The following is a 22,873-nucleotide window of genomic DNA, read 5'->3' on the forward strand; positions in this document are numbered from 1 at the left end:
AGCCCATGCGCCTAGAGCCCGTGCTCTGCAACAAGAGAAGCCACCACAATGAGAAGCCCGCGCACCACAAAAAAGACCCAACTCAGCCAAAAATAAATAAATTAAATAAACTTATTAAAAAATAAAATAAAATAAATACCACCCAAGAAAAAAAAAAAGAGCATTTCTAGCAGTTTTTTCCCCTCTACCAAGTCATAAAGGAAGCTATCTGGACTGAGGATGAAGATGCTATTTCCTGAAATGTCCTGCCTTCTAAGAGACAAACGTATACTGAATATGGATATTTTCCAACCCCTTCTCATACACAGTGCCTAGAAAAGGACCTGGCATATGGTAGGTGCTCAATAAATACTTCGTTTAAAGATAGAAAGCATAATTATTGGCATTTTTCTGGGAGAAATGATTCTTACTAGCAACATACTCAAACCAATGTAGCCCATCTCTTGCTTATATATGATCAGTAAGGGGCACTATGACTGGAGGCCATTCTTTACATATCTTACTGCCTCCACAAAAACAGAGAATATGCAATTTCTTGATATGTTTTGTGTTAAGAAGTGAATGCTATGCGGTAAGTAAAAGATCAGGTTTTGGAGTTGGTCACTTAAGTTTTAAGCTTCCTTTTCCTGATATGTAAAATGGGCTATTAATGCTAATTACTTCATAGTAATTCATTCATTGGGGCGATTAAATAAGGTTGTACTTGTTAAAAGCATACATGCAATGCTTGGGAAAGAGTTCACACTCAATAAAATATTGGTTACCCTTCCATTTTACAAATAAGAAAATCATTCCGAAGGATTGAACGACTGTCTCCAGGCTCACCCCTTTGGGAACTGATGAAACTGGGATTTCAGGAAACAGGAACTCAGGTCTCTCGAACCACAGAAACCATGTTTTTTCTCCACACTCCACTGGTTCTCGTGCGGGGAGTATAATTCAGGTATAAACCTCACGTATCGTGACTTTGGCTTCCCTCACTCACACACAGCAGCTGCTGGCGTCCAAAATCCCCACTTCCCAAGCAGTGAACAGGCTGTTGGTGACCTTGGAAATAGTGAATTTACAGAGGTTCTCAACACTGGGGAATTTTTCTCACTTCACAGTATAGAGAGACACAGACCTAGGGTCATTATAAATGTAAAATATTTAGGGTCAGATTCTCTAAAGTTCACTATTTTAAAACGTGTTTGTTTGGTATAAGTTGATGTTCTTGGGACAAATGTGTCAAAAAACGTGAGATAATGTAACTGGTGTTGAAGCAGAAATGCTAACTAAACCAGTTTGAATGTAAATTAGGTTTTATACATTCCTGACTTGGAGACTTTGTAAACACCACTCCTCTACCTATTTTTCATGCTATATTAGCTGAATTACATAAAGTGTCAATGTTGTCTTTTTTTTTCTTGTCGAAACTTTTGACCAAGGAGGAAGCCTTGGATAATAGCCTGCTCATTGATCTTCAGTTCTAAGATTTTTTATTACTATTTCCTCCCTCCTATACTATGCATAAACCATACTGAACGACTTGAAGTTTTGTAAATCCACTAAGCCAGTGGTTCTCAATCATGACCTTACATTAGAATCACTTGGCAAGATTGTAAAAATTTCAGATATCCAGGCCTTACCTGCAGAGATTCTTAATTAATTGGTCTGAGATGGATACCAAGCATCATATTTCTAAAAATTTTCTAGATGATTCTAATGTGTAACTAGGTTTGTGAATTACTGTACTGTTTTACTGCCTCTGAACCACTGCACAACTAAAATTCCTTTTTTTCCCTTTATCATCTGTGTAATTCCTGGCCATTCTTCAAAATGCAATTCAGAAGCATCAGTTCCAAGAAGCTTCTCCATTGAGTAACGTAGGTCTTCCTCCTTTTATTAAAAAATTGCTCTATGCACAAATGAACTTGTCTATGAAATAGAAACAGACTCACAGACATAGAGAACGGACTTGTGGTTGCCAAGGGGGACGGGGAGTGGCGAAGGGATGGAGTGAGATGAGAGTTCAGGGTTAGCAGATGCAAACTAGTATATATAGGATGGGTAAACAACAAGGTCCTACTATATAGGACAGGGAACTCTATTCAATAACCTGTGATAAATCATAATAGAAAATGATATGAAAATGAATGTATATGTATGTATAACTGAATCACTTTGCTGTACTGCAGAAATTAACACATTGTAAATTAACTGTACTTCAATAAAAAAAATTCTCTATGGCTCACCCTAATCCTTAATAGATTCCACCCTACTGTTAATTCCTTGAAAGTGAAGACATGGGATGGAAGTGGTTTGCTTTTTGTATCTACAGTGCCTATAACTGTCCACATAGGAGCTATATATAAATATGTTAAAATATAAATGAGTGAATGATGAAAAGATTATTAGAGTGGGGTTAATAGCTCTGGGTACTTGTCTATTTGTAGATTTGTAGTATAACTGATGTTATATCCACTGTAAGTAGCTTTAAAATACTACAGTATATAAAGTTGAACATATGCATATGTTTTATGACCCACTAATGTCACCCCTATTTATATATCTAACAGAAATGCATATACACGTTCACAGCAGCACATTTTTAAATAGCCACAATGACCATCAATAGTAGAAAAATTAAATAGAATAGATAACAGGATAGATAAAATGATTATGACCTAGAATTCACACATAGACTACCATGCAGCAACAATGTGCATGAATGCAGTAAAGATAATTTCGAGCAGATGAAGCCAACAACAAAACAGTACATACTGTATGTTTCACATTTACATAGAGAACCAAAAGTAAAAAAATCATCTCTGCTGTTAGAAATCAGGACAGTGGTTACCATAGTGGGAGGTCATAATGACTGGAAGGGAGCATGAGGGTGGGTTCTGAGATGCCGGTTATGTTCTCAACCTAGTCAACGGTTACACAAGTGTGTCCAGTTTGTAAAAATCCATCAAGATGTAAATTTAGGACACGTGTACTTTTATGAACATAGATTACGCTTCAGTAAAAAAAACGTTAAAAAGTACTTTGGCATAAATGATATGACGTATACTTGTATATGAAGTAACTTCAATCTAAAGCTCAGGAACACTTAGTTCACATGTTGAAGAATCTGTCTTCCAGATACGGTTTCTCAGATAGAGTCAGTGGATTACATGGCAGTGTTGATCAGTGTTGATTTCTGATTCAGAAAGTGGGAAGGAGGGAGAGAGAGAAGGAAGGAGGGGGGGAGAGGTAATGGGGAAACTGGGTAAAATGAAGGATAGGACTTTATGCTGACCTGGTAGGCTTTCTCTGAGTTTGAAAATATTTCAAATTAAATCATTTAAAATGTAAAATAAGAGGACTTTGTTACACACGCTTTCAGAACTTTTCACACAATATGTTTATCAGGTGCATAAGAGGCCAAGAGCCAGAATTTCACCAAGGGTGTAGGGACAGCTTGTATCCATCTACCTTGTTCTTGTACCACTTGCTATTAGATGCTTGGACATTTGGCAGAAATGGATTTGCCGCTTGCTTTTGTAACATAGCACCCAGCAAATCATCTGAGGCTTCCAACGTTTACCCAAATCCTCATACTTGTTGAATGGAGACACTAGATTAGGATAACTCACTTACCCTCTTGGAGCCTTCATTTCTCATCTGTAGAACAAGGGGTTGCACTAGATGACATTCTCAGTTTTTAATTACAATCTGGCTAATTATTGAAAGTGTCCTCTTTCAAAGGTGTCTTGGTTTGGAAAGTAAATTATGTGGTCTCACTGCTCACTGCTCCCAAGGAATCTTCCAGGTTTAGCTTTCTAGACCTCAGTAGCTCTGAAGATGTGACCCTGGACTCCACAGGCAGAGTAGGTAAAGTGCAAAAGCCTCTGTATGGGTTTCTGGCTATGCAGATGCGATCGATAGGATGTTAGAATACGAAGTTTTGGAAAATGTCAAAATAATCTCTTATTTAGGGATGGGAATTCATTAATTGCCTCACGGGTAATTATTACATGATGCTAAGACGGGTTTAACAATAATTATCAACTGATTTAGCAATATGTACTATCTCCTGTGTGCCAAATACTAAAAGGATCAAGGCAGATTAGTGAGGCAATTGGAAAATCAGGACAGTATCTTCTGCATCCCATAATCTCATGGAGCCCAATAGGACTCTCATTTTCTCACACTCATATTCCCTAGTCCATTGTGGTGCCTCACTTATTCTTGTTTTGTATTCTGTCTAAACTGCAAGGTTAGGCAATGCAACCATCCTTTCCCTGGATTCATCAGCCTCCTTGATCTTCCACCATCCTAATCAATGCCACTGACTCGGCAAATCTTACCACCCACTCTCTTCTGAATACTGGAAGTCGCAGAAATTAAGACAATATGATTACAATTTTTTCTGATTCTAACACAATCTCTTTTTATATGATCTCAGCCAAACTCTTGGGACTATTCATCATTCTTTTTATTAAATTGTATTTCATACAATTTCTATTTTCTACTCGCAAGCCACCAACCTTCAAAGAAACAAGCACACATATACCAGAAAGCTAAGGTTTTTTGCTTTAATGAGCAGTTTGAGACCATTCATTTACTTTTAATTTAAAGTCTCTGTGCTATTACTCATACTTTTCTACTTCCCTCCTCTTTCCCAAGTTGCTTTAACACCAACTTGCTTCTGTGCAATTCTTCCATAAACCACTTCCCTTTAACCCCATGTAATCTAGCTGGAGTCCTCAAAATGAGAGGATTTATTTGTTGTTGAGGTCCCCCCAAACCATTTGTTTCCAAAGTCAACAACTTTTCTAAGTTCACCTTCACCATCACCAAGGGGATTTAAAAATTGGACCTCCTGTTCTTGAAATGATCTCTTCTCTTGGCTTCTACTCACAGATTCTTCCTTTATTGTAGGTTCCTATTCTATCTCCTCTATTCGTTTTTTTTTTAAATTTTTATTGGAGTATAGTTGCTTTACAATGTTGTGTTAGTTTCTACTGTACAGCAAAGAGAATCAGCTATATGTATATATATATCCCCTCTTTTTTGGATTTCCTTCCCATTTAGGTCACCGCAGAGCACTGAGTAGTTCCCTGTGCTATAAGGTAGGTTCTCATTAGTTACCTATTTCATGTATAGTATCAATGGTGTATATATGTCGATCCCAATCTCACAATTCATCCCACCCCTCCCTTTCCCCCTTCATATCCATACGTTTGTTCTCTACGTCTGTGTTTCTATTTCTGCTTTGCAAATAAGATCATCTATACCATTTTTTTAGATTCCACATGTATGTGTTAATATACAGTATTTGTTTTTCTCTTTCTGACTTACTTCACTCTGTATGACAGTCTCTAGGTCCATCCACGTCTCTACAAATGACCCAATTTCATTCCTTTTTATGGCTGAGTAATATTCCATTATATATAGGTACCACATCTTCTTTATCCATTCCTCTGTCAATGGATATCTCCTCTACTCTTGTTTTCTGAAAATATACACCCCCAAGCTATGTCTTCTGTCTACTCCTCCTTTATCAATGTGATCCCGTCCATTATCCTTGAAGATCCGTAACAGCCTTTTACACAGGAAGGCCACATTATGGATCAACATAGAGTACCATACAAACTCCATGACACACCACAATGTCTGGCCTTGAACAGAGATGGGCAATAAAGACAGAAACCACATGATGCAGTGAGACTTCTTGACCCAGGCGTCTGGTCCCTGCTGGCAGCAGGCAAAGCTGGACCAGGAGGCAAAGCTGTAAGCAGGAGCTGATGCCTCCCTTGGTACCAGCAGGACTATACCATGAGATGGAGATCTAGGCCAGCAGCAACAACCTCCTACGCTGAGTTCAGGGAATTCCCAGGATCTTTTAACAATAAGCCACTCAAAGACTGTGATCACTAAAGACAGAATCTTTGTGGATCTCACAAAGTGGACATTTTAGAAAAGATGATCAGGTTCACCAGACTTGCTCTTACAAAGTATATCATTGCTGCTCTCTGCTGGTCAAAAGCATTATTCCCCTCAATGAAAATTAGAGATGTGGTTAAGGGTCAAAGAGGGAAGGAACAGTGCTTTTAAGATGATATGGACTGGTGCTAGATAACTACTGTCATTAAAATGACTTCACTGGCGATGATACATATTCTTATGTAAAAAAACTAATTTGAATGAGGATCTATTGGACCACTATGGAAAAGATGTGCAATCAATCACCAGTTTTCTTATTGTAGTAAGAACACTAAACATGAGATTTACACTCTTGACAAACATTTAAGTGCACAATACAGCATTGTTGACTACAGGCACAATATTGCACAGCAGAGTCCTAGAACGTACTCATCTTACGTAAAAGAAACTGCATACTCATTGAAAAGCAACTCTCCACGTCTTCCCAAAGCCCCTGGCAACCACCATTCTACTCTCTGTTTCTATGAGTTTGACTATTTTAGATTCCTCATATAAGCTGAATCATGCAGTATTTGTCCCGTGCCTAATTTCACTAATTAATATTTATTTTTATTTTTATAGATCTTTAATTAATAAAGCATATGGCCTATATCACATATTTCAGCAAGCATTAGTCACAATGTTTTAGTGCCAAACTTTCTATTAGCCATCACATTTGCATTTTTGCAGGATAATTAAGTGCTATCAAAGATTATTACCTCAATACAGTGCAAAATCCTAAACAGTTTTCTGAATCCTAAAAGAAGGTTAAATTTAGTTATATATAATTATACATTTTATTTATTTATTTATTTTTGTCTGCGTTGGGTCTTTGTTGCTGCGCGTGGGCTTTCTCTAGTTGCGGTGAGTGGGGGCTACTCTTCATTGCGGTGCACAGGCTTCTCATTGTGGTGGCTTCTCTTTGTTGCAGAGCATGGGCTCTAGGTGCGTGGGCTTCAGTAGTTGTGGCTCGCGGGCTCTAGAGCACAGGCTCAGTAGTTGTGGCGCAGGGGCTTAGTTGCTCCGCAGCATGTGGGATCTTCCCAGACCAGGGCTTGAACCCATGTCCCTTGCATTGGCAGGCGGATTCTTAACCACTGTGCCACCAGGGAAGTCCCCACAATTTTTAATTGAAAACTTACTTTTGCAAGTATACCAGTAATTGCTTGTGACTACTCAGAATATTTGCATACTAAGAGTACTGCATGGTGAGGACAAACTTCGGCTCAAAAGCCCTAACACAACAGGTTTTGCCCGGGCTTATGTCACTTATTAGCTTTGGGTCAATTACTGAATATCACTGAGCTCCACTTTTCTCTCTCATCAAATGGGGAAAGTAATAATATCTGCCTCATATTGTTATTATAAATAATAACTAAAATATCCCATATTAAGTGCTTAGCAGTCCTTGGCACAAAGTAAATGGTCAGTAAATCTTAACTGTTACCATTAAATTTATAATTCAGCCTAAGTAGCAGAATTTACTATATATTCCAAAACAAAGTTATTTTACCACAGGTTTAAAATATACTCTGTAGGTGACTGGGGAAAGTTGTTTTTAGAGTATAGCCTTGGCTCTGACACTAACTGTGTAATTTAAAGTAATGTCTTAAATTTTCAGAGCCTTGAAAATGTTTCCAGATGCTTGCCTTGCCCCAAGGTCCCAACATATCTCTGGGTTTTAATTTTATTTACAACTGTTTAATGGCCTATGGTACAAAGTGTTTTGTTTTCTGACCTTCTGTTCCCCACCTAATGACTTGCCTGAAGAACAAATAACCACTGGAGGAAGCTAGTAATCTTTTGGGAAAATTAGCAAAGAATATTTTTTAGAAGGAACAATGGAAGCAGCAAAGTGCACAGACTCAAGCATGCATCCTTCTTTTCAAGCATCAGCACACTGAAATGTGCTGTTAGTTCAGTAGTAAATAGGGATTGGGCAGTTGTGGGGCTTGTCAGCTGGAAGTTCAGTGTGCTGAATCTTGAGGAGACTGTCCAACCGTTAGAGATGGGCTCTAACCAGAATGTTCCATATGGTTTCTCCCCTCTCCTCCATCTTGGAAACCTAGGTCAATTACAATTCTCCTGGGATGCAGTTCAGCGAACCATATATCAAAGAGACATGCTAGGGAGTCATCTTCCAATCCAAACCAATTAATGAAGTTCAGTACCATTGCTGGAGGGTTCCAGCAGTATGGAATCTACAGATTTGGTAGAGAAAGCAGGATTCAGTCAGACCCCTAAGTCCTGATACCACTCAGGGAGAACAATTGGTTCAGCCCAAAACTCATAATTTGGCAAAACGTGTCTTCAGTGGCCACTATCCCTTCTCCTTAAGCACCTTCTCCGAGACCGCTCCTAACTTCATACTATTAATCTATACAACCTCAGCTATGTCCATGCTCTTCCTTAGCCAACACCCTGTGAACTTCTAGCCCCTTCTCAAAACTGACCTCTGTGTTCCATTCCATTGATCATCCTATTAAGCTAACAAATACATCAGGTTAATGTCTCCTTTTTCTGTCCTATTGTCTTGGTGAAATATTCTAGCAATAATGATCAAGGTGGAGCATGGTAAAGGATCAACACTCACGGTGAATTTTCAAGGGCAGAAAGACCTCAGAGTCCCCTTAAAATTCGGGTACCTGACTACTCACTGGTACACTAGAAGAGCTGCCCATCACAATGCAAATCACTGTTATCTTCATGGAGAAAAAGTAACCCTTTCAGCCAAAAGAGAGCAGCAGTGAGTGGCATTTCCTGAGATGGCAAATAGCCTAACCACTTAATGCCTGTAAAGAGGCATCTCTCAACTCTCAACAGTTGATTCTTCAAGCTTTCTAATCAGGGGAGTCAGAAGGGATTCTTTCTCTCCCCCCGTCTTCCATTTTTTTCCTTCTTTCATTTCTTTTGTGTGTGATACTTTACAAATTTGAAGATACATATCTTGAGGGGGGAAAAGCGGCTTCTTTTGTTTCTGCATTTTATCAAATTGGCAAAATATTTTAGCTTCATATAGTCTTATCATAAAGTTGTTTTTAAAGAAATATCTTGGATCTACCTCTGTGTTATTTAAAGTAATGTTTTATCTTGTCGGGCTCTCCCTCTGTTCTTCAGCTGTTCAATGGGTATAACGTTTCCTAACTTAGCACTAACTGCTATGTTGGCACATAAGAACTTGATAAAGGATAATTATAATTGACATAGTAATGGGAAACTTAGTAACAGGAAAATTTTCTATAATAATGGAAAACTTTGAATGTTGGTATGACCATGTTTAGAAATAACACTTAAAGAAAAATGTATTTTCCCTAAATGAGTGTTTTCCCCTTTACCTTACCTGTTTTGTTTTGGTTTTGAATCCTGAAGCATCAACTTTGGGTCTAACAGAAATTTTTGATAACCATATTTCCCAGTATATCCTTTGCGTTCCCTAGGATGGAGTCAAGATGAATATGCCTAGCCATCTCTATCTCTATGCCTTTGCTGGTACTGTTTCTGACACCTTCTGGAATTTTCTTTGTATTTCCAATTTCCTCTAACCCCTGCTTCCTTTGGATCCCATTCAAATTGTTTAAATATTATTATTTCCTCAAAACCCAGTTCAAATGCTCTCTTTTCCATCTGATTTTCCCATCTGACTTTTTCTTATTGTACTTATATCTTGCTTTGAATGACAAAATTAATATATTTCTGTATTTCTCCAGACATACATATACTTTCTCATGCTGTGGTCTTTCTGCCAAGAAAGTCTGTCCTCATTTTTATTCCCCCTAGGCATCACTTACTAATCCTAAAAGCTCAAATTCTGAAGTCTTTTCCAATACCTTCCTGGGCAGAGGTAAATCACTTCTCTCCTGTTCTCTCATAATTGGTTTACATCCTTCTGGTAAGTACAACAACTGCCTCCTAAAGACATCCAATCCCCAGGACCTATGAATATGTTACCTAACACCGCAAAAGGGACTTTGCACATGTGATTAAGAATCTTGAGTTGGGGAGATTATCCTGGATTGTCTGTGTGGGCTCATTGAATTCACAAGGGTCACATGTGAAAGAAGAAGGCAGGAGAGTGAGTGTCAGAGTCATTGCAGGTATAATTAGTTAAGGTAAGTTTACTGGAGTAGAGTGGGTCTCTAATCCTATATGACTGGTGTCTTTATGAAAAGTAGATGTTTGAACAAAGACATGCACACCCAGAGAGAATGCTATATGAACCTGAAGACAGAGATCAGGGTGATGATGTGTTTACAAGCCAAGGAACAACAAAGATCGCCAGCAAACCACCAGAACCTAGAAAAGAGGCAAGGAATAGATTCTCCTATACTGCCCTCAGAAGGAACCAACCCTGCCAACACCTTGATCTTGGTCTTGCATACTCCAGGCTGTGAGACAATAAATTTCTTTTGCTTAAGCTCCCTGGTTTGTGGTACTTTGCTATGGCAGTTCTAGGAAATAATACAGCCACTAGGGTCTGACTCATACCCACTTTTTCAGTCTTCTTTCTGGCTTTTTCCCCCCAGCAATGTTCGCTGATCTAGCCAAATTAACATAGTCCTTTCTGCAAGAGTGCATTAACTCGAGTTAGTTGCCGTGGTTGGAAAATTCCTCTCTACCCTCTATCACTTTTAAGGCCCTCGGAGTCCCAGTTTTCTCCATGAAGCCTTTCCTGCCCTCCAGAGCCTACCTCCCTCTCTGCCCCCACCAGCATGTATTATTTGGAACAATCACTTGTTTCTTGCTCCTAATAACTGCATATTGCTACTGATCTTCTTGGTCAAGTGTGGCATGTAGGTAAACTAGATTCTGAGTGCCTGAGGTTCAAGGGGTCTGGTTGGTGCCCCTTTTCCATAGTGAGGAGTATGGTGATTATTCTTATCATACACATTCAATAACTAGATATTAATTTTCATTGAATGACTATTTACATGATGACTTTTTGTATTGTTTGTTTGGGTTGAGAAAAATTATCAGCTATGATTTGAAGAAAAATAAGAATAAGGAAGATTTTTGCCTCTTCATTGTAGGCTATGAACTCCCTGTTTCTATATAGTATTTGTGTTGTCTACTGTGTTGGTTAAATGTTTGAATATACACTTACCACAAAAGAGTCAGGTAGTAAAAAAATAGGAGAAGCATGCCCCGTCTTTTATTGGCCAGGCACACTTTATTCCATGAATGTATTTCAATGGAAAGTAAGTGGTTCAAATGAATCTGAATTGATTTGACAAGAAAATTTTATTTTAGGGCATTAAAAAATATAAATGGGATAAAACGTGCTGGTATTTAGGTCTGTGTAGAGTGTTTCAGGACAAGAGAATAACAGAAGACAGAAAAAGAAAAAACAAAACAGAAAAAAGAAGGCAGCCAAGGGCTGAGGGATATTGGAACATGTTTTGATAAGGAGAAAAGAGTCTGCTGGAGGCTAAACGAGCTTCTGTATATTTGCCACCCCATGTTGGAGATTCGGTAGGGAAGATTATCCAATCATCTCTAACTTGCTGCTGCAGAAATGCTATTTCCCACCAGTGTTCCTAGGGCACTGCTGGCTCCTGGATGTGTGAGCTGTAGGGTAAGCAGTAAAGATGTGAGGTCAGACGTGCTAGATTCCTTCTGGTCCATCTCCTAGCCTTGCTGTCTCACCAGCATCCCATCCCTTTGTCAGGCTTTCTCAGCAGCTACTGACAGAAATGAGAGGTGTGTAGACACCTGCAAAATATGTCACAGCTATTTAGAAAGTGACAATAACCCCAATGCCATGGAATGATTTCAGGATTAAGGGATTAAACTGTGAAAATTATGGATGACATCTAATGTTTGGATATTGAAAACTGGTGCTACACATGGAGACTAAAACTATAAGTGAGAAGGAAGCATTTGTAATTACTATATTCTTACTATGTTTAGTTCATATCTACCTAAAACACACAAGAATGGATCCTGAAAATTAAACAACAGAAAGCAATTTCTTTATACTGGTATATAAGAAAAAATGATGAAAGACACTGAAATGGACTGAAAGGATTATTGGGTGGTGGGCAGAATGCTAAACATCATCCCCCCAAGATTCTGGTTTCCTGGTTATTCAATCAAACACTAATTTAGGAATTGCTATGGAGGGATTTAGCAGATGCAATTGAAGTCCAAAATCCATTGACGTTAAAATATGGGGATTATCCACATGGGCCTAATCTAATCACAGAAGCCCTTAAAAGCAGGAATCTTTCTCAGGTTCGTGGCAGAAGAGGAAGCAGAAAGATTCAAAGGGGAGAGGAGCTCAAAGGTCCACTGCTGGTTTGAAGATGAGCAGAAATACAGGTGGGATCCAGGAGCAAAGAGTGGCCCTTGTCTAACAGTCAGCGGGGAAACAGGATCTCAGTCCTACAATCAAATGCAACTGAATTCTGCCAGTGATTTGAGTGAGCTTGGAAGGAAATTACTCCCTAGAGCTTCCAGATAAGAGCCCAGCTTAGATGACACCTTGACTTTTCTTTGTAAAATCCTAAGCAGAGAAGCTAGTTGAGCCATGCTCAACTTCTGCCTGATAAAACTATGAGCTATAAATGGCTATGTTTTAAGCCACAAAGTTTGTGGTAATTTGTCACACAGTAATAGAAAACTAACACAATGCATGTCTATCTTCTGGGGTTTTTTTTTTTCTAGTGTATTTAAGACTTTCATTTTTCTTAAGCAGCTCTATAAGTCATAGATAACATAATAATACAGATGACTTTTGTCCAGAGAAATGCAAATGAATTTTATTCATCAGAAATACAATCTCCCTCTACCCCATGGAATAGTCAGTATTGTCTCTGTTTGTAAATTCCTTACAGCATTCCAAATCTGCCTATATATGGGTGGTGCTTAAAATTCTCTTTTGATCCAGTAGTAACATCCTAGTGGTTACCTTATTCATTGATGACTTAAATATTTTACATGTGTTCATTTTGTATCTGTATAAAAGTCGTGTTTTTACCCTCTTTTAAAAGGTATCATTTAACAGAGATCCATTCAGGGATATCCAAAAGTTATAGGGAAGGGACAAATATCTATTTACCTCATAATTTAGGTCAAGAAGAGAGCTAAATGCCATACTTAAATTCTCATCTAGTCTTCACACCAAATCCCTGATCCTGGTAAAAGGCATTCCCATTTAAAATAAGGAAATGAAGACTCAGACGTATCACATCATTTATTGAAAGGCACAAAGTTTTGGAATCTTGAAGCTGAGATTTTAACACAATATAATTTCGGGCTACCCCTTCTTCCATCCTGCCATACAGCTTTCCAATGTCAAATGGTACTCATCTCCTTTTATGTAATCCAACACCCTTCCCAATTTCCTTATTCCATTCATTTTTTTAGAATTGGGGTATATTTGCTTTACAATGTTGTGTTAGTTTCTGCTGTACAACAAAGTGAATCAGCTCTATGTATACATATATCCTCTCCCTCTTGGACCTCCTTACCTACCCCATTCCACCTATCTAGGTCACCACAGAGCACTGAGCTGAGCCCCCTGCACTATATAGCAGGTTCCCACTAGCTATCTGTTTTACACATGGTAGTGTATATATGTCAATCCCAATCTCTCAATTCATCCCACCTCCCCTTCCCCTGCCTCATGTCTACACGTCCATTCTCCATATCTGCGTCTCTATTCCTGCCCTGCAAATAGGTTCATCTGTACCATTTTTCTGGATTCCCCATATATGTGTTAACATATGATATTTGTTTTTCTCTTTCTGACTTACTTCACTCTGTATGACAGACTCTAGGTCCATCCACATCTCAACAAATGACCCAATTTCGTTCCTTTTTATGGTTGAGTAATATTCCATTGTATAGACGTACCACTTCTTCTTTACCCATTCATCTGTCAATGGACATTTAGGTTGTTTCCATGTCCTGGCTATTGTAAATAGTGCTGCAGTGAACACTGGGGTGCATGTGTCTTTTTGGATTATGGTTTTCTCAGGGTGTATGCCCAGTAGTGGGATTGCTGGGTCATATGGTAGTTCTAGTTTTAGTTTTTTAAGGAACCTCCATACTGTTCTCCATAGTGGCTGTATCAATTTACCTTCCCACCAACAGTGCAAGAGGGTTCCCTTTTCTCCACACCCTCTCCAGCATTTGTTGTTTGTAGATTTTTATAAAACTCTTAGAGGAAAACACAGGCAGAACACGCTTTGATATAAATCACAGCAGGATCTCTTTTGACCCACCTCTTAGAGTAATGAAAATAAAAACAAAAATAAACAAATGGGACCTAATTAAACTTAAAAGCTTTTTCACAGCAAAGAAAGCCATAAATGAGATGAAAAGACAACCCTCAGAATGGGAGAAAGTATTTGCAAATGAAGCAACTGACAAGTGATAAATCTCCAAAATATACAAACAGCTCATGTAGCTCAATATCAAAAAAAAAAAAAAAACAATTAAAAACTGGGTGGAAGACCTAAATAGACATTTCTCCTTAGTCCATTCTGGATGCCAACATTTTCCTAATCACTCAAGCTTTACAACATAAATCCATTTTGTCCTTTCATTTCCCTTTCTCCCTGTATCCAACTGGTTTTCAAATGCTGTGAATTCAGCAACTACCGTCTCTTCTGTAGCCACCTCCACTTCCTGTTTCTGCTTCCAATCATCTTCATTCTTTCTCACACTAATAGCAGCCCAAACAGGGCCAGACCCAAATGATGGGTGCCTGACACTTCTAATATTTGGAGGGCCATCTTTAGGGAGAAAATAGTAACATGTTATGAATATAAATTTAGATATTTCTTCAAAATGAGAAAAGAAATCATAACGAACTAACAGAGTCTTAAAGTGCCATGTCCTTTTGTTTTGCAATCTCTTATGGCAATTTACCAGTAATGTTTACATAGTAATGATTTCTGATTGTAACCTGGCCCCCTCCCCACTTTAAACTTCCTGTAACCAGAGAATTCACAGGGGCCATGCAAATGAGGGTCCCTAAAACTTACACTTCATTCCAGTCCACTGTCAAATCTTTCCCCACTCTTAGTAAAGGAAATAAGTTATGCAATGAGAGGTCCAGAGAATTATTCAGAGCTTCATGGAGGTGGGGAAAGGTTACAAATCCAGGAGATTTTAAACACTCAGATTCCTGAACTGTGGACCAACATCCTGAATAAGACTTCAGGGCATTTGTTCTTTTTTTTTTTTCGGTACGCGGGCCTCTCACTGTTGTGGCCTCTCCCGCCGCAGAGCACAGGCTCCGGACGCGCAGGCTCAGCGGCCATGGCCCACGGGCCCAGCCACTCCGTGGCATGTGGGATCTTCCCGGACCGGGGCACGAACCCATGTCCCCTGCATCGGCAGGCGGACTCTCAACCACTGCGCCACCAGGGAAGCCTCATTTGTTCTTTTAACAAGCTCTGTGGTTTTCTCAGGATACCCTGAGAAAACCATAATTCAAAAAGAGTCCTGTACCACAATGTTCATTGCAGCACTATTTACAATAGCCAGGACATGGAAGCAACCTAAGTGTCCAGCAACAGACAAATGATTAAAGAAGACGTGGCACATATATACAATGGAATACTCAGCCATAAAAAGAAATGAAATTGAGTTATTTGTAGTGAGGTGGATGGACCTAGAGTCTGTCATGCAGAGTGAAGTAAGTCAGAAAGAGAAAAACAAATACCATATGCTAACACATATATATGGAATCTAAAAAAAAGAAAAAAAGGTTCTGATGAACCTAGGGGCATAAAGACATAGAGAATGGACTTGAGGACACAGAGAGGGGGAAGGGTAAGCTGGGATGAAGTGAGAGAGTGGCATGGACATATATACACTACCAAATGTAAAATAGGTAGCTAGTGGGAAGCAGCTGCATAGCACAGGGAGATCAGCTTGGTGTTTTGTGGCCTCCTAGAGGGGTGGGATTGGGAGGGAGATGCAAGATGGAGGGGATATGGGGATATAGGTATATGTATAGCTGATTCACTTTGTTATGAAGCATAAACTAACACACCATTGTAAATCAATTATACTCCAATAAAGATGTTAAAAAAAAAAAAAGCTCTGTAGGTGAAATGGATGCAGCTGGCCTATGAATTATAGTTTGAAAACCGCTGCTCTAACTCAACTACCTGAAAAGTGACCCTAAGGGCTAAGCTCTCAAAGGGCAATGGAGTCCTCCAACATTTCCTGGGCACAGTAGGAAATGCAGAAGCCATAAAAAATGCAGGTGAAAAGGGCTCTGATTAAAATCTGAAATCGAAGCAACTGCTTTTCTCTCATAACTACATTGGCCTTGATTCAAGTAAAGCAATCAGCCTTATGAGGATCATCACAGCACAGAAAATGGCCTGGTACTCAGAGGAGATGAGCAATGAATCTCAAGTATAAGAGAAGTCAGACAGGACCCGGAAAAGATGTTTCCAATAGCCACACCCAACTGAAGATTTCACTGGGCCCTTAACTAGAAGAGACTGGGCATAAGCATCAGGACCACACTGTAAATATGTCTGCATGTTATTTGCAATGTACTGCTAATATCATTATGCTTAAATTATACTGTTTAATTTAGTACATACAATGCATTTTAAAGTGTGAATTCATTCTCAGTTATACATTGGCTTTGTAAAATCCGTCATTAAAAGAATTCTTTCAGGGCTTCCCTGGTGGCGCAGTGGTTGAGAGTCCGCCTGCTGATGCAGGGGTCACGGGTTCGTGCCCCCGTCCGGGAAGATCCCACATGCCGTGGAGCGGCTGGGCCCGTGAGCCATGGCCGCTGAGCCTGCGCGTCCAGAGCCTGTGCTCCACAGCGGGAGAGACCACAACAGTGAGAGGCCCGCGTACCGCAAAAAAAAAAAAAAAAAAAAGAATTCTTTCAGATACTATGAAAGAGAAAATTCCTTAAAAGTAGGACACTGAAATGAAGAATCAAGGTAGTGTCGTCCAGAGAGGGACTATCTGTTACCAGCATTATACTTATATGCCCACCACATATGCCCACCCCAAATGAAAGGCAGGTTAGAGAGTCCTCTGTATTTCTACAACGATGAGGATAAATCTTCCTGTCACTTCATGGCACAGTCTCACAGTCCCCGAATAACCACCCATAGATAGAACTCCAAGCAAATTTATTATCAGAGGTATATGTATTTACACATGGCAAGTCTCTGAGAAGTGAAGAAAAAAAGAAAATATTGTCAGTGAAAGAATGTTTTTCCTTCCAGAAACTAATATAAGATTTTAAAACATAGCAGAATAAAAACATATATTGAATTTATTGAATATATGCAAAACAAGCTAGGCAGTGGTTTAATATTAAGCAAAATGGGAGCTGTAAATAAATATTTTTTGTTCATTACTCCACCAAAACACATTCCGCTGTTTCCCGTGTTCACTGGGAGGTGTGTCTCCGTTTGCCCCTCTCTGCTCTCTGGCTCAGGAGGTAGACAGAAGTGCTAAAGGCTCCCATGCCCTCTAGCTTGTGGTTGGGTTCAGCCCTTGGGGTGCCCTGGCTTGAGTTGATAAGCAGGAGGAGAGGGAGATGGAGTGTGTAGCCTCCTTCCCTGAGTCCTGGCTGCAGGTGGGTGTACTTCTTACTAAAGGTCACTGTTCCATCTGTCAGCCCTCTGTAGACAACCCCCATCTCAACCCTCACCAACTTCCAGCAGCTGCTCCTCCTTCATTTCTCCAGGTCTCAGGATTATCCACTTGGTCCTGCTGTTACAAGCCTGAGAGACTAAACTATTTCTTATGGCTTCCCTATACCCTTTGTAAGTAGTTCCTTTATTAAACTCTTCTCAAATTACCCAATGCCCGTGTTCCATACCTTCATGATTTGTTAATGGATATATTTACTCCCTGACTGATACCTTTACTGAACGTTACTACCACTTGTAAGTTTTTTGCTTATGAACAGCCTGAAAATTGTTTAGCTTCTAACATAAAATTTAACTTCCTCTATTATCAAAGATTTTTAAAAGATGTACCTATTCCTAATTTGTTTCCAAAATAGATTTATGGCAGGATTTTTTTTGAGGTTATAGATTAAACCATTAAAAAAGAAGAAAGGAAGATCAAGTAATATTTCTATGAATTCTGGCATTTAAGTAGATTTATGCCCATACAAATTATTAGCAACTTTTTCTTCCAAATCATAGACTAAATATTAATCTCTTCAGAGTATAAAAATTGGGAAACTATTGCCAAATGCCTTAACTTTTGATGTAATGCATTTTGCTCAGTATCTTAAATCCATGACAGTGTTTATATTTGTTGTATTGTATTGTTTGCCCTTAGACTAAGAAACCACGTGCTCTTAAACACTGTTTATTATACAAGAAAAATCTATCCCAAAATAACCTTCAGAGAGTAAAAATAGAATATGCTTATATCAACAATTTGAGATCCTGGACAAGAAGGTGAGTAGTGGAGTTAATAATATGGAAATATGGAATACTGACATTACCAAAACCACATTTGGATGATTAAATTAATGTCACACTTTTCTCCTACATGTATAATGTGTTTGCATTTGATGATGACAATTGTGTTTTATTTAATATCAAGGCATGCTTACACCATTCCTCCATATAATGCTTTTACCAAATGATAATTATTTTACTAATTTTTAACATATTTAAATATAAACAGCTAAACTTCTGCTGTCAAGATACACTGTTCATTGATTTTTCTTTTTTCAGTAAAGAGTGTTGTTCCTAAAAGAGAAAACTCAGGAAAAAAAAAAGTAGCAGAAGTAAATAACATTAAAAAAGGCCAGGTAAAGTGACAAATCACAGGAAATAACAGACACTTTATCCCTACTGAGAAAGACAGCACAATTCAATTTGCTAAATTATTTCATTTATCTCTAAGCAGCAATACGAATGATCTGTTTTGATGAACACTCAAACTTCGCTGAATGGAAAACTGCACTGCGTCTAACATGTCAAGTTTGGATACAATAAAAGAAGATGTGAATTAAATTGGCTTTGAGTATGCTGCGTTAAAAGAAGAACTGTTAGTTAGAAATACCTTTCCAGTAGTTTTATTTGAACCAAAACACTTTGCTTAAGATGAATTTCATAAGTGTGCAAACTAAAATAGTAATTGATTATGTCTTGGTCCCTATATTTGAAATGTTCTTGAAATTCTAAACTCAGTAAATGGCTTAGAAGATTATACAAAGAGAAAGACCCAGTTTGATCAAAGACATTGGCAGTGAATTAGAAAAGGTTTTATAGTTTCAGACTAACCAATTTAGCAAAACTTTGAATTTCAGTCTCTCTTCATGCATTTATGCATTTTACTATTTATTGAAATACTGTTATGTGCAAACTTTGTTCAAGGAATTGGGAATTAGGTATTGAAACCTCCCTGTCTTCAAAGAAGAGAAAAGTATTCAGAATATTCCATCTAGTAACTGGAATTACCATGTATTTGAAAGTGCTCTAAGTGACTGTTTCAGAAACACATAACTTTGCCTCATTCTTCAGGAAACTGAGAGATGAATTCTAAGTTGAGACCTGAAAGATGAGGTGGAATGGTCTAGGTGAACAGAGAAGGGTCACAAGTGAAGGAGTTTCCGAGGAGAGGTAGCAACATCTTCAAAGGTCTAGAGATGGGAGGGCCCTGGACCATTCCAGAAATTTCAAGAAGTTGAGTTTGGTAGGAACAAAGATGTGAGAGAAGTTTTGAAAGAAGGCATTGTTTACATAAAGTAAGATGAGGAAAGAAGTTTTAGAATAGCGAGGTGAAAAAAATATACATTATATTAGTATTTGGCCCCAGAATCCCTGTTCGGAAGAAAACAAGCTTTGTTTATGAATATATCCAAATTTTGGACTGGGAGATAAGACTCTGAGGAGAGCTGTTAGCAAACAATGAAAGCAAGAAAACAGAAAGCTAATTGATCTGCACTGGAAATGAACCGGATTTTACGGTTTGAGGACATGAGAAAACTGAGAAGAAGCAAGGAGAAAAAAAAGAGTAGCAATAGAAATATGAAGGGAGGACAAGAAGGTATAAGAATGGGGATTTTAATTCGATTATTTTACTGTGCTGAAAATGACCTTTTATCACCCTTCCCCAAATATTCACTATTGTCTTCCACAAAGACAAAAGACATATATGGGTTTGTAGTGTTTTGTTCTGTAGTTAGGAAAATCAAAGAAAGAATTCAAGTTGCACATCTGTTGTGATATCAGGGAAGAGATGAACTAACAGAACTCCTGCTAGAATCAATATGCAGAGTAAGTAGTATTTGGTGGAGGGAGAATGCAGGAGTGAGAGGTGACTCTGGGACCTGCAGAAACCTCGTAGAAGGCAGGAGACTTTTCACATGGCAGAGTTGGAGCCAATCCTCCGCGTTTCAAGAAGCGCCGAGCTCCAGCCAATGCTTAGGACATACAGAGCTCAGGGAAGTTTGGGATTGATGTAAGAATGATGGGAGTGTTAGGTGGGGTAGTGCTTGAGTCTATTTGTGCTCTGCATACACTGTGGAAATGGGTTTGGAGAGAGGCAGGACTGCAAGAAGGGGGTCCAGTTAGGGAAGCATCTATGCTGGATCACTTGCAAAGCCACTCTTGACTCATATTCTGGGAGGGCTCGCTGAACTATGATCTCAGTTAGCCTGGTCCCAACCTCGGGACTCAGACCAGGTACTGAGAACTTGGTAGAAGACATCACCACTTGTCTTGGAGGAGTGTGCAATATAGTTGCACGATTGTGTGTGTGTGCGTGTGTGCACTGGGGAGGGAATAATTATAAAGAGAGCAAAAAATAACAACATGATTAAACTGGTTACTATGCGAAGACAACTTTTGAGCTTAAAATTGTGTGTGTGTTTACCCATTCAAGAAGAGAATTGTCAAGAGTTCAATTGAATCATATCAGAAATTTATAAGCCCCATATTTTGTAATTCTGCCCTGGTAGAAAATTAGACCTGAATCTAGAGACTATCAGTCTTAATAAACAGTTAATGAAGGGGCTTGAAATAAAGGCAATCTGTTGAATTAGTGCTTTGAAAAGACGAGCCCTGAGCTAGCCATTACTCTTGTTAATCGACACATAAGCTAATGAATACAAAATTTATAGCCCTGTTACCATAACATTTAAGTTACATCTCTACACTCATTCTGTACCTTGTCATCATAGACTTATGTTTCTATCTAAAAATGTACCTCCTGAAAGGACAGAGAGCCTTCCTGTAATATTGAAAAGTTTCTTTTTAACAGTTGTAAGCACTATAGACAAACTTAAGACTAGTAATGTGTGTCAAAGTGTCTTTGCAAGAACAATTGCAATAGAAACCTTTGTTCCTTAAAGGCTTACCTATAGTTTGTAACAGGAGATTGATTTTAACTATGAATCCTAATGGCACTGACATCATTGATCAAACTCTAAGTAATTCAATTTGTATGAAAGAACTATGAAGATTTTAGTAAAGTTAGAACTGTAACTAATGACTTCCACAGGTTTCCACAATCACATCTGGCCCTTAGCTTTCTGTCTTAGTTTACTCAGGCTGTCACAGCAAAATAACACAGTCTGGGTGGCTTAAACAACTGAAATTTGTTTTCACAGTTCTGGAGGCTGGGAAGTCTGAGATCATGGTGTCAGCATGGTCGGGTTCTTGTGAGGGCTGTCTTTCCCGCTTGCAGATGGCTGCCTTCTAGTTGTCCTCACATGATGGAGAGATAGAAAGTTCTCTCTTATCTCTTTTTATAAGGGCACTAATTTTATCATGAAGGCACCATCCTCATGACCTCATCTAAACCTAATTACCTCCAGAAGGCCCCACCTCCAAACAGTATCACATTGGGAGTTAGGGCTAGTATGACCTAGGAATTTGGGGGGAACACAATTCAGCCCACAGCAGTCCCTCTGTGCTTATATGAGAGCCTTCCCTTCACTTTTCTTCCTTTCCTTTCCTGCCTATGAATGGTAAGGGCTCCTATCTAAGGCCACCCACACCCCCTCATGCACTGGCTCTCAGGATTTCTTCCTGCACACGACATCACTCCAAGGATTCACCCCTTTCTCTTCTACACCCTTAATTTTCCCCTTATGTAGGCTGGATCAGTCTACATAATACTATGAGTGTTCCTTTTTTTAAATAAATATGAAAATAAAATAAAAATTCAAGACCTTTTGACTCTATATCCTCCTCCAGTTTATTGCTTCATTTCCTTACTCCCCAGTTCAGCAAATTACCCTAAGTAATACATTTACATTCATTATCGCTAGTTCCTTCCCTTCTATTATCTCATTTTAAAAAAGAAATAACTCCGCGCTTCAAAATTCAAACAATATAGAAAGCTGTGTGTCTACAATCTGACATTTCTCACCACTAGCGTCTCCACCAACTTGCCCTGGACACTAGGGACTCTCTTCAGATTACTGATCTCCCTGGTTCAAGCTGGCACACCTCCTCTATATTCTCACCATAACAATCAGAGTGATTCTTCTGAAACATCAGCCAGATTATATCATTCCTCTGTGCAAAACCTTCCCATGGTTTCCCTTGACACTCAGAGCAGAATTCAAAGTCCTAATAATAGCTTACAAGGTTCACATCAACTGCTAATTTTTCACTTTATTCTTTCTTACTTCTTTTTCTCTAAACATGCTAGTAGTTTCCTTGCTGTTTCTTGAACATGTCCATCATGTGACTGTTCAGAGCCTTACATGGGAAGTCTTCGCTGTCTTGAGTACTTCTGCAGCTAGCCATGTGGCTTTCTCCCTTCCTCCTTCACCTCTTTGCTCATATCACATATTGTCCTTAAGGCCTTCCCTGAACACCTATTAAAAATTGTTAAGCCCCTGCCCCCCCCCAATATTCCCTATCCTGTTTTGTTTATTCTGCTTTAGTTTTGTGAAAACATTTGCCATATAACACAATATGTATTTTTATTACCAACACATTTATTT

The sequence above is a fragment of the Tursiops truncatus genome, chromosome 5, assembly GCF_011762595.2.
Source record: "Tursiops truncatus isolate mTurTru1 chromosome 5, mTurTru1.mat.Y, whole genome shotgun sequence".
NCBI classification, from domain to species: domain Eukaryota; kingdom Metazoa; phylum Chordata; class Mammalia; order Artiodactyla; family Delphinidae; genus Tursiops; species Tursiops truncatus.